Genomic DNA, 12,940 nt, shown 5'->3' on the forward strand with positions numbered 1-12,940 from the left:
CAATCAAAATGCTCTTTGTTCAAATTTAATTTAAAATACTAATTTCTTTTGTTGCATAGAGATGCTATTGGTCAACCAATCAAAATGCTCTTTGTTCAAATTTAATTTAAAATATTACTTTCTTTTGTTGCATAGAGATGCTATTGGTCAACGAATCAAAATGCTCTTTGTTCAAATTTAATTTAAAATATTACTTTCTTTTGTTGCATAGAGATGCTATTGGTCAACCAATCAAAATGCTCTTTGTTCAAGTTTAATTTAAAATACTAATTTCTTTTTTTGCATAGAGATGCTATTGGTCAACCAATCAAAATGCTCTTTGTTCAAATTTAATTTAAAATATTACTTTCTTTTGTTGCATAGAGATGCTATTGGTCAACCAATCAAAATGCTCTTTGTTCAAGTTTAATTTAAAATACTAATTTCTTTTTTTGCATAGAGATGCTATTGGTCAACCAATCAAAATGCTCTTTGTTCAAGTTTAATTTAAAATACTAATTTCTTTTTTTGCATAGAGATGCTATTGGTCAACCAATCAAAATGCTCTTTGTTCAAATTTAATTTAAAATATTACTTTCTTTTGTTGCATAGAGATGCTATTGGTCAACCAATCAAAATGCTCTTTGTTCAAATTTAATTTAAAATACTAATTTCTTTTGTTGCATAGAGATGCTATTGGTCAACCAATCAAAATGCTCTTTGTTCAAGTTTAATTTAAAATACTAATTTCTTTTTTTGCATAGAGATGCTATTGGTCAACCAATCAAAATGCTCTTTGTTCAAATTTAATTTAAAATACTAATTTCTTTTTTTGCATAGAGATGCTATTGGTCAACCAATCAAAATGCTCTTTGTTCAAATTTAATTTAAAATATTACTTTCTTTTTTTGCATAGAGATGCTGTTGGTCAACCAATCAAAATGCTCTTTGTTCAAGTTTAATTTAAAATACTAATTTCTTTTTTTGCATAGAGATGCTATTGGTCAACCAATCAAAATGCTCTTTGTTCAAATTTAATTTAAAATATTACTTTCTTTTGTTGCATAGAGACGCTGTTGGTCAACCAATCAAAATGCTCTTTGTTCAAGTTTAATTTAAAATACTAATTTCTTTTTTTGCATAGAGATGCTATTGGTCAACCAATCAAAATGCTCTTTGTTCAAATTTAATTTAAAATATTACTTTCTTTTGTTGCATAGAGACGCTGTTGGTCAACCAATCAAAATGCTCTTTGTTCAAATTTAATTTAAAATACTAATTTCTTTTTTTGCATAGAGATGCTATTGGTCAACCAATCAAAATGCTCTTTGTTCAAATTTAATTTAAAATATTACTTTCTTTTGTTGCATAGAGACGCTGTTGGTCAACCAATCAAAATGCTCTTTGTTCAAGTTTAATTTAAAATACTAATTTCTTTTTTTGCATAGAGATGCTATTGGTCAACCAATCAAAATGCTCTTTGTTCAAGTTTAATTTAAAATATTAATTTCTTTTGTTGCATTGAGATGCTGTTGTTCAACCAATCAAAATGCTCAATGTTCAAGTTTAATTTAAAACATTACTTTTTTTTTGTTACATATTGGTCAAATGTGAGTTACTTATCTACATTAATACTATTAATTCGATTGACGAATAACTGGTCACCTAAAGCTACTAGTATGTATTGCAATATTATAATGATGATACCTGATGTGTTCAAAAAGTTGCTGTATTGTTTGCATTTATTTGTTCTAAATTTTAGTTTTTATTAATTTCTGGTAGTATTAACATCATTAGTTGCTATTTTCAATCATATATTCAATTAATCAGGCCCTCAAGTTTAGTTAATTTTATTCTAATTAATTTTTCTGATTTAATAAAATCTCGTAAAGATTTTATAATAAACTCTTATTGCATGTAGTTGTTCTTAATAATACTTATGATGAGTTTTGAAGAAAATTATTATTTTACTCGATCTTTCGATCTTTTTAATTTCTTTGTAAAAAATACAACAAGCTTAATTAGTATACTTTCATTAAACTACATATTCTAATAATTCTTAAAATCATCTAAACAATATTTAAGTATCAAATTGCAATTTCATTAATAGTTTCGAAACAAATTTTACTGAAGCTTTCTAGAAACGAAAATCTTACATTTTTTACCATTATTCTAATAAATAAGCTCACATTGCATATAAATTAATTTCAAATAATACATGTATTATTATAAATCAAAATTAGTAACAAAACCCTTAAATCAATGTTTGGAAACTTTTACATCCACAGTGTAATCCCTAAAAAAGAATTATTAAATTTTCGCTGTTTGATTTCCTATTTTAATCTGAAAGGATTCATAATTAATAATATTCGTTAAAGAAATATTTGAAGTGAATTTAAGAAATAGAATTATTTTCAAAAACCTTGGAAGGAAACCTAAAAATTCTTTATCAAATATTATTAATGTAAAATATCTTAAGTCTACATTAATTAATTCGTCGAAAAACCGAATTCCCAAAGAAAGACTTCTTTAAAATTTTTAATACAACAGAGAAAATCCTTTGTTAATTAAGATTCAAATAGGGAAATTGACAACCACAGTATTATTATTTTTTTAAATGTTCTAGAAGAAATGAATACTTAAACATTCTTGAGGTAAATTTTTGGTGAATTCTATAATCAGTTGAGAAAACGCCAGATGTTGCTTTCAACCAGAGCAGCCCATAAGACTCTAAAAAAATATTACTAAATCCAAATTAACAGTTTTATAAGAATTATAAAAATCTGTTCATTAAAATTTTCAAACTCTGTTTTACAATTCTTTTGCAGTTTTATACTTTTCAATGAGCCAATTAAAAATAAAGTAAATCTTTTTGTTCTTTTGGCTTATCGTCATAATAATCTTTTCATTTCAATTCAGTTTTTGTGTGTCAAAAATTCATGTGGGAATTTTCGCAAATTAGTTTTAAGTTTATTAAAATGAATGTCTTTGTTCTATAGTATTTCCTCTTTTTTAGATTAATTGTGTTGATTCATTGTTAGATCCATGCATGGAATGATCATTCTATTTGTTCTCTGTGATCTGTTTCTTAGCAAATATAACATAATTTTCAATGTTTTTTTTTTCTTCTTTTTTTCGACTGATGTATTTTTAATAGAATTTATAAACAATTAATAATGAAAGAATCTAAGAAAATATTCCTTTTACGATTAATTTTTTTCTATTTAAAAGAAATATTGTGTTGAATACATGCACTTATTAAACAATTACAAATGAAAATTATCGTTTGCTCAATAGCTGAAATTCATAGAAAAAACAAACAGTAGGTCAACATCGCGCAAGAGCAAACGATTTTTCATTTATTAGAGAGAATGGCACACAATACAAAGATTAGAATTATTATTTACACAGATGAAAATAATAATTTTGGAAATTGCATATTTTATGAAAAAATTAATTTGTTTTTACCATTTATTCGTAACTATTGTTCTTCACATAAAAGAGTATTTTACAAATTTCAGAGCTAAGGTTTCTTTCATTTTCTCTAATTAGATTTAATTAACAGCTCTATATTTGATAATTATTTTAAAATATTTTAAATGTACCTCGATATCGAAGTAACATTATTATAAGCGAGTAAATAGTTAATTCTCACAAAATCATTTTTTCTTTAATTTTTGGAGCTTTTATAGTTATTAATTATTTTACATTAATTATTAACGTTGAATTCAGTGTAACTAAGATATTAGCCAAATAATTTATTGACACAAAAAGCAAGTTTTCAATTTCTAATTTTAGAAACGAACTCAATTTGATGCAAAATATTTGCTCGACTATTTTCAGGTACGTTATGAACACAAAGTGAAACAACATTTTAGAAATATTCCAAAATGTCAATTCAATTATTTAAATTCTAAACAACCATTTTAAATCTTACTCTATTTTATACAAGAAAATTAAATACCTGAAAACTTGCATTTTGTGTTGTATTTATTTTATTACTGATTTGTTTTGTGTGACTCGTCTCCTTGCATTTATTGTACATAATTTCCCTTGATACATATGGATATATAAAACGCCATAGGTGCCGGCTAAGCAAAATGATTAAGCCGAACATTGAAAATTCCCTTTCTTTTGCGAAAGAAATTATTAAACAGCAATTCTATTACTATAAATTATTGAACTATTTATGATTTGCTGTACTATTTTCTACTTCGTGTTTTTGATTCTTCACCGCCATATTGCATACAATGTGTTGGTGGTCAAATCGGTCTGCATAAATTTGTTTATATTTATAACGCCTAGTCTTTCTTGAAATTATTAAACAGTAATTTTGTATCACCCTGTGTTTATATCCTTTTCCAATTCTTTCATTTCATTGGTAGAAATACATGACTCCTTCACAATCAGATAAATTTAAGAAGAAAAATGAGGTTTTGAAATTAAAAATGTCCTTTAACAGAAAACATTTTCTAATTTTTTCCCCGCTAAATGAAAACATTTCTGATAAAAAACAATACATTAAAAAGCATAGTATTTTTTTTTATTTTAATTAGTAAACATAATACCATATCGTTCTTTGATTTCATTAAAAATAATTAAATACCATGAAAATTTCACTTACTCCAATATAAAAATGGCATATGAAAAACAATATATTACAAGAAGCATGTTTTATTTCTTATATATTTTTAAAATCATATAATAAAATTAAAGAATGCTATAAATGTATTCTCCAGTTCTGAATATAAAGAAATGTTTCAAAATACTAAATGAATTCTATTCTGAATTGACTGAACCTGTTCGATACCCGTTGTAGTGTCTTAACGAATTATTACAGGCATTATTACAGGAATTAACGAATAATTACAGGCATGTTCAACACGAAAATACTATACCGCAATTAGAATCCGATAAAACGTTGTTTCCTTAATAGATAGATCTATCTGTGAATACATAGAGAGTGAGAAATACTTCTATGAATCTGTGAATGTATAAAAAGTGAAAATTGTCCCTTGGAAATTAATATCTCGCTTCTATTACCACCACTTCACACGTCACTAAATAGTATGGTTATAATATTTTCTTAAACAGAATATAAAATATGCCCCAAACTTAAAGCAAGATTTTAATTTGGCACTATTCGTGTTGTAAAGTGTTAATAACCCAATTAAAAAAACATTTGACAGCTGATAGTTTAAGGTTAGTAAAAATAGAGCGTTACATGATAGAAAAACATGTTAATTCAAAATTTGAATTAAACCTAAAAACACATTTTTTTTTCTCTTTAAACTGTTATATTTTTATTGAATCGTTAAGTACACAGGATAGGGTTGTATATGGAATAACACAAAGGGCATAAGGCATCCACAGCAATACTGGTATTCTTTTGTCAACATCTTCCATGACCATTTTGCATAAATGTGTTTGAATTCCGTTGATGCAGGGTTGATGCGTGCTTGTGGGGTTGTTGGTATAGACTTTTGGCTTAAAATAACCCCGTAAAAATAAATCAAATGGTGTTAAATCACACGATATAGGGGATTAATTTCAAATTTTCGAACTGTGACCTTCAGACTTTGTTTTTGAAATAATATTGTTCAACAATGAAAACACGTTATTCTATCATGTAAAGCTCCATTTTTACTAATCCTAGACTATCAGTTGTCAAATATTTTTTAAATAAGATTGCAGATACTGTACTGCATGAATGATGGCATATTCAAATCTTGCGTTTATTTTGGGACACCATTTAGTATGCACGCGTTGATGTCAAAAAGTTAAGCATCATTTGTAAAAGGCTAAAAAATACGTGTTAATATTGATGAATCTGTTCGAAATACATTGCATGGAATTTTTTATTGAAGACAAAATTTTGTCTATGCCTGCTTGTGCAAAACTCGTGCACATGTCAATTCGCCAGCAAACTGGCTTACTAGGCATATGCAGTATAGATAAATTTTGCTTAGTTCATGTGCAAAGAAATTGTTGTTAATAATAAACCTGATTGTCTAACGCTAAAAGACGAGAACATGAAGTATTTCTGTAAGATAGAATTATTGGAATAGTAGAATCCAGATGATCAAAAACTTAAATGTCACGAATTCAGAATATGCATCAGGGTGTGAACTCAAAAATGTGGCACGTGTCAAATTGAGGGAAATATTAACCAAAGATCATTCTCAAAGAGTCACAACCCTTCACCAAGACAATGAATAGGCGGCATTCAATTGAGAATTCTACCAGATAACTGGATTTATCGCAATAGCGAATTTGCAGAGAAGCTGTTTATAGGAAATTCAGTTATGTTGATTTTTATACCATATGACAGTAATTTGTCAGCAGCTTCTCGTCAATCTAAGCATTTGTGCCCTTGTATAAACTGGGGAAAGGGATAATACGCTAATATAATACTCAGTGATGGGTCTCGATTTAATTGAAATACTGCCTCTCATCGTTTAACGAAATGGTGTGAATGGAAAATTCATTTTCAACAGGGAAATATCACGTAAAAATATTAAAAAAAAAAAAGGTTATGGCATGGGATCAGATTGGATAGCAAGACTACATGTGACTGTTAAAAGATGCAGAGAATCCTTACAGTCATTAAGTCTTATATTCGCCTTTGAGGTGCTGTCTGCTCTGAATTCATATTCATGGATGATAGATCGCATTATCACCATGCAAGCTTGCACAATGCCTTTTTTGTAATTGACAGTATTCAATGCATGCCATGGCCTTATCACTCATCTGATCTGAGACCTATTGAGTGACTTGGAAGAATGAAGGGAAATAAATGCATCTATGGAGACATCGGTACTGTTTACCATTATTTAAGCGAATGTATAGAAGTCTCAGAACGAATAAAGAATCTAAAAGTTGAAAATAATGTCTTGACTCTGTACTAGTGGTGCCTTTAAAATCTTAAAATACTAAAAGACATGATGATGAAAATTGACAGTTTTTTGCCAAAAATTTAAATTTTTAAAAGTGTCTTCCTTTTTTTCTGTTGTGAGACGCACATTTCGAGGAATACAGAGAATTTTAAGAAGGTTTCCTCAAAATGTTGACCTGCTGCTCGTAATAAGAATGACAAATGTGGGGGAAGATAAAGAGGAAGATCAGAGATTGAGCCACTGTGGCTTAGGGGATGGATTAGAAGAGGATGCCAGTTTGGAGAATTTTTCCGTAATATGGGGGGATTATGTTAAAGACAGCAGTCGACCACAACAATCAGAGGAACGAGGCAGCATCCTGCCGATGCTGCCTCATTCAGTGGTGGGGGGGGTGGTCGTCTGTACACAAGAAAAAGGAGCTCTATTGAGTATGAGATCAGATTGGATGAGATGAGTTTGGTGTACGATCGGAAGACATCTTTCAATCTCCGATGCACACAAATTTATATCCATAACTATGTCTAGTAGAACTGTGTCTGTGTGAACTGAAAGAGGTCATCATGACTTTTGAGCAAACAGTTTTAACTTTTTGAGCTATGACATTTGGAATTCCTTGAGTTATGACAGTTAGAACTCCTTCAGCTAACGACTTAACAACAATATCAAGAAAACTATGAAAAATCATTGTCCAACGTAGCTGGCTGTCAGAGAAGGATACCATGCCTTACACTACAGCGTTACTTTTATATTTCTTTTGATGAGTGCAAATTCAGTTTATGCCCAGTTTTCCTTCAAAAAGTATTAGTTGGTTTTTAACAATGATTATACCATTCTTTCGAATTGTTTTCTTATTTTATAATTATTTTTCATCCGCATACTACGTTTTCCCCCTTTCCGATTTCAATTTCCTTCATTAATCTCTTACATCGCGCGCGCCTGTGCGTGTGCGTGTGCGTGCGTGCGTGTGTGTGTGTTAGCAGTTGCGTGACCAAATAGACGGAGCTTTTGAAATTTTAAAACTTCGTTCACGACGGGAGGCATCATTTACGTGTAAAGAATAAATGGTAAGAAATACATCAGTCTACACCACAACACGATGTAGAAGAAATCAAATTTTTCCCCTTCAGTGGTTTTATTATGAGACTTAGATATGAATTTCTTCGACTCATGTACATTTAGGAGCGAGAATCATAGGTACGTTTGAAAGAATATTGTAACCAGTAAGGATTTTGATCCCTTCACTCGAAGCGTGAGAAAATATTGAGACCAGCAATTTTACAGAGCTTCTATTGCATTAATTAAATAAAAAGAGTGGAAGTTGGATCAGGAAACAAGAAAACATTTTAGAATGAAGTTAATATGGGCTAAATTAAGATATAAAATTAATTTAATGTAATGATTCGAGAAAATTATAACTAATTCTTTTATCCCATTTATACAACTAGATGGCGCCATTCGTATAAAATCAAATTCTAATCAATAAGTAAAAGAAAAATATATAAATAATAGATCATTATATCTTGAAAAATTAAAACTTTCATTTATCATGGAAATACACAACTATGAAAATTTAAGAATTCTAAACATCAGGAAGTGAATTGAAAATGGATTGTAAAATAACATTCCTACAATTATGATAAAATTTAGACTAAATAAAAGTATTCTATAAAATGATGAAATTCAGAAAATTATATCTATCAGATAAATTTTATAGTCTAAAAATGGAAATTACTCTATAATGACGCAATCAATGATTCAAATAGTACTAAATTATATAAAGATTCGATGTTTATTAAATCCAGAGGGCATGTTTGGAATCGCCTTTAATATCGTTACTATCGTTAAAAAAAACCAGTTTTCAGTTTTGAAACAATACCAAATATTCATTCTTTTAAAATAGAAAAAGATAAATGAATAATTAAAATAAAAACTTTGATTGCCAAAAGGCGATAAATGACAATGATTTCAATAATTCTAAGGCATTTAAAGAATTCATGCATATTAGGTAATGTCCAAAAGACCTTTTAAAATCCCTTTTCAACCTGTTTTTACTATGAACAGACTTCTATGAAATCCTTTTTCAGTTTTCGAATTCCTCCTCCAAATAGTCATTCCCACTCCAAAAAAATGTGAGAAAGATGAAATGAATACTGAATATCATTGCGAAATCTACCACAAAAGATATTTATTTTTATTACTTTAAAGTAATATAAGAATTCTATAACATCTTTTACATCCTCGCAGCTTGGCAAACATCCACAGAAATTAACTTAACCAAAATTTAACTTTTTGGGGGAGAAAAAAAATCTCCTGGTGCAAGAAACAGCATAGAGTGTTTATATTTTTGCTACCAAAGCACTTCTAAATGTAAATATGAGTGTAGGAGGCTTCTTTCAACTAAACCGAAAATGTTTGTTATTCGTATCTGCAGTGGATACCCAGATGGAAACTTATCCTTTGAGGCGAAAAAGGTTAAATTGTTGCGTAAAACACAAAGACGGTTGAGTTGTGTTTCAGGCAGAAAAGAAAGATGAGTGGCAGGGTTTAAAATATTTCAAAGAACATGTTCTCTCTATTATGTTTTTTTGTTCGCTTTGTTTTCGCTTCGGGTTACGGAATTTTCATTTTACTGGCGCAAATTTGTTTTCGGATAGTTCAGTTTGTTGGCTACCCTCAAAAGTGTTTTCAATTTATCGTCTGGTATCAAGTATTATCCAGCTATATAAGGTTTACCCAACAAAGGAAATAATAGCTACAAAAAATAGCAGAAAAAAATAATTGGATTGTTTTATTTTTTGTCTTTTCTTCCACATATTTATAAAATATTATATTAAGTTATCCGTAAAGTAATTTTGCTTTTTTAATGAAACTTAAAGACGATTTTTTATAGTGAATAAATATTTTATTGAATTATAATATTTTTCATTCTGGTCCAATACCTATTGTCATCTTTCTGACCGTAGCATGATTCCAAGCTCATAAAATATTTGTTCTATACTAGCAGAAAATTGATCCAGTTGATTTTTGACCTCTTCATTTCAAGTAAAAGTTTTACAATCAAACAAATTTTGTAAAGAAAGAAAGAAATAATAATTAAATGTACCAGATCTGGAAAATATGGTAGGTGTGACAGTATGACCCATTGAAGCTGTAAAAGCTTTTGACGAGTTACGAAATTTGAGGTCTCGCATTATCTTGGAACACTATACCTTTTCTATTGATCAATTTTGGCTTTTTATGTTTAAGTGAATCATTCAATTTGTCCAGATGATGACAGTACACTTCAGGATTGATCTTTGTGTTATCCATAACAAGCTTAAAAAGAAAAAAAAAACGATTCTGGGAAATCCAGCCAAAATCCATTTTTGATGAGTATTGGTTTTGGAAGTGCATTGAGTCGGTTCATCTTTTTCACTCCATGATCTCTTGCGTTATATAGACAACCCATATATAGCATATACCCAAAGCATCAATATAGACAACCCCTTTCTTGTCCCAGTGATGATGCGCTTCAAAAGTGGATCATTTTCTTGACTTTTAAGAATCAAATCAGAGATATCAACACGACGGCATAAATTTCTTTCCGTAAGAACATGAGGAATCCATATTTCGAGCTTTGACATTAAACATAAACGTTTCAAATGATCATGAAACTGTCAAATTCGATACATTTAATCTCTCATGTATCGTACGAGTTGTTATTTGCCGTTTTTCATCAACTTATGCCTTTATTGTGTCTTCATCAACTTAAGAACGTGATACATCTCCAACATCAGAATCTCTGGATCGAAATTTTGCAAACCAGTTTTGGCACCTGGCGTTCTATTAACACATCTTCTCTATACATGTCATTTTTTTGGTTTGGACAGCATTTTTACCTTTTAGATTGTAAAAAAACTAAAATATACCGAAAATGCTGCTTTTCACTTTCCATATTTCAAAAGGCACCAACCAAAAATTATTGCGAAGAATCAATCGAACATTTTCACAAGCAAACCTTGTTATATCATCTGTCGCAATACATAATTATTATCCGCCTTATTAAGTGAAGCTGGCTGTGAAAAAATACAATAATATCCTCTTTTGAGAAAAAACGAAATTCCTTTCCGAACAACCTAATATATTTTCTCTTTAAAATCATAAAGCATTGGACAGAAACGAATATACAATTTTTATTGTTTTATTTTGTCTGATTGGAATTAATAATATTGTTTGCACAAAATATTGTGCGATATCTCCATGCTGCTACTCGATGTTCTGAATGCTGGCCAGTATCGTGATTATATCTGAAGAATAAGGAACGCAGGCAGATAGATTAAAAATCGTTATTTACGAAATTGACTCAGATCTAATTTTGCAAAACAAATGGATAATTTTTCAATGAATTTCAAATCATTGGAATAATTTAAACTTTATGAAGCATAGCTAATCAGGTCGCTATTTATTCCATAACGGTCAATTGGTTATTATTTATAAACAACAAGCATTTTTAGTAGTGCTATGGAAAATCTTTCTGGGGTAAACGATGAAATAGTTTCATATAATATAGATAATATAGTTTCAATAGTGGATAATGGAGCTTTATTCTCCACAAAAATACGAAAAACAAACACAGGAAGGCATTCAAAAATCATTTCTAGCAAATCAATAACAAACACACAATCAGCACATCGTTACTAAGTAATTGCAAAAGCGCAAGATCACCCTGGAGATCAAAATTCCAATGAGAATATTCATTCTACAAATCGCTTGATCATAACTTCACTGAATATTACGCTGTCTTTTGGCTTTTTATAGTTCCCATGACTGGGCAAAGCATTTTCTAGAAGGATAACGTATCTTTACTCCTAATCGAGATATCGTCGTTAAAATTCAACAATCTCTCGAATTTTTTATTCTTGTGACCAAAGCCGGGGTTGGTTATTAATCTGGGTTTCATCCATTCAGTTGTTTTAAAATATCTGTAAAGCTATCACTCTTGCACTGAAACAATATTACATATTCGTAACAATGTAATTTTGGACAAACGTGAATGTAACGCAATCATGAGTCATGACAAATAAATAAATAAAAACGCGTACATTTTATTCAAAAATTTATCTAAATCAATAATATGTTGATTAAATTATATAAAAATCTCTTGCTTGAAGAAATTAAAAATCTCATTGATGCCACATTCAAATGCATCCATATGACAGGAAAACATTTCTACTGAATTAATATTATCTAGTTTCTCAAAAATTCAAAATTTGTTGTCAAATTTTTGTCAAAAATTCAAAATTTGTTGTCAAAATAACACTATCAAAAAAACTTATAAATCCTTATGTTTGTTCTTTCTTTTTAAAACCAATACCTTTTTAGACAGATTTCAACGTTTCTCGATGCTTGAAATCCATGCATGTCTAATTCGAAAACTTGCCTATGCTTTTAAATCACTTTACTGAATTCGCCAAATCTAAATTCTCTAAAAAGCTTTATTCGCTGTTGTCAAAAAATTTCCTGATATGCTGAAAATATCTTTTTAGAGCAATTTATTCCTCATGATTCTACCATTCCATGCACGCATGTCTAATTCGAAGACTTACCTATTCTTGGAAATTATCTACTGATTTCACCAAATTTGATTTCTCTAAAATGCCTTATTCATTGTTATCAAAACAATTTCCTCAAATGTTGAAAATCTTTTTAGAGCAATTTACTCCTCACAATTCTAATATTTATTTTTCTTAGATATGATAATATGTTTTATAAAATAACACATTTCTCCCCCCCCCCCAAAAAAAAAGATGATATAAAACTTTATACCTCTACCATGTTTTTAAAATTTTTTTTAAAAAAAGAACTTTGGTTTCTGAGTTTCTTAACATCTGAAATTCATTCATGTCGAAATCGAACATGTTTTGAAATTATATCTTCTGAATTCACCAGTAGAAAGCGTTTCATTCTTGTCAAAAAATTTCTTTAAATGCCGAAAATTAGTTTTTTTTTAAAGCACTTTATTCCAAATGGCCCTACCATTTATTTTCCCCAGAAATGAAAACATTTTCCGATATGATTCATATAAT

The 12,940-nt window shown here is 29.2% G+C and overlaps 1 protein-coding gene across 4 annotated transcripts in view; it reads left to right on the forward strand.

Moving 5' to 3' along the window:
• The window catches only part of LOC129957597 (cell adhesion molecule Dscam2-like), a 929,106-nt gene that overhangs the window by 689,703 nt on the left and 226,463 nt on the right, over nucleotides 1–12,940 (forward strand). The window lies entirely within an intron of this gene.

Source organism: Argiope bruennichi, chromosome 11, assembly GCF_947563725.1.
Source record: "Argiope bruennichi chromosome 11, qqArgBrue1.1, whole genome shotgun sequence".
NCBI classification, from domain to species: Eukaryota; Metazoa; Arthropoda; class Arachnida; order Araneae; family Araneidae; genus Argiope; species Argiope bruennichi.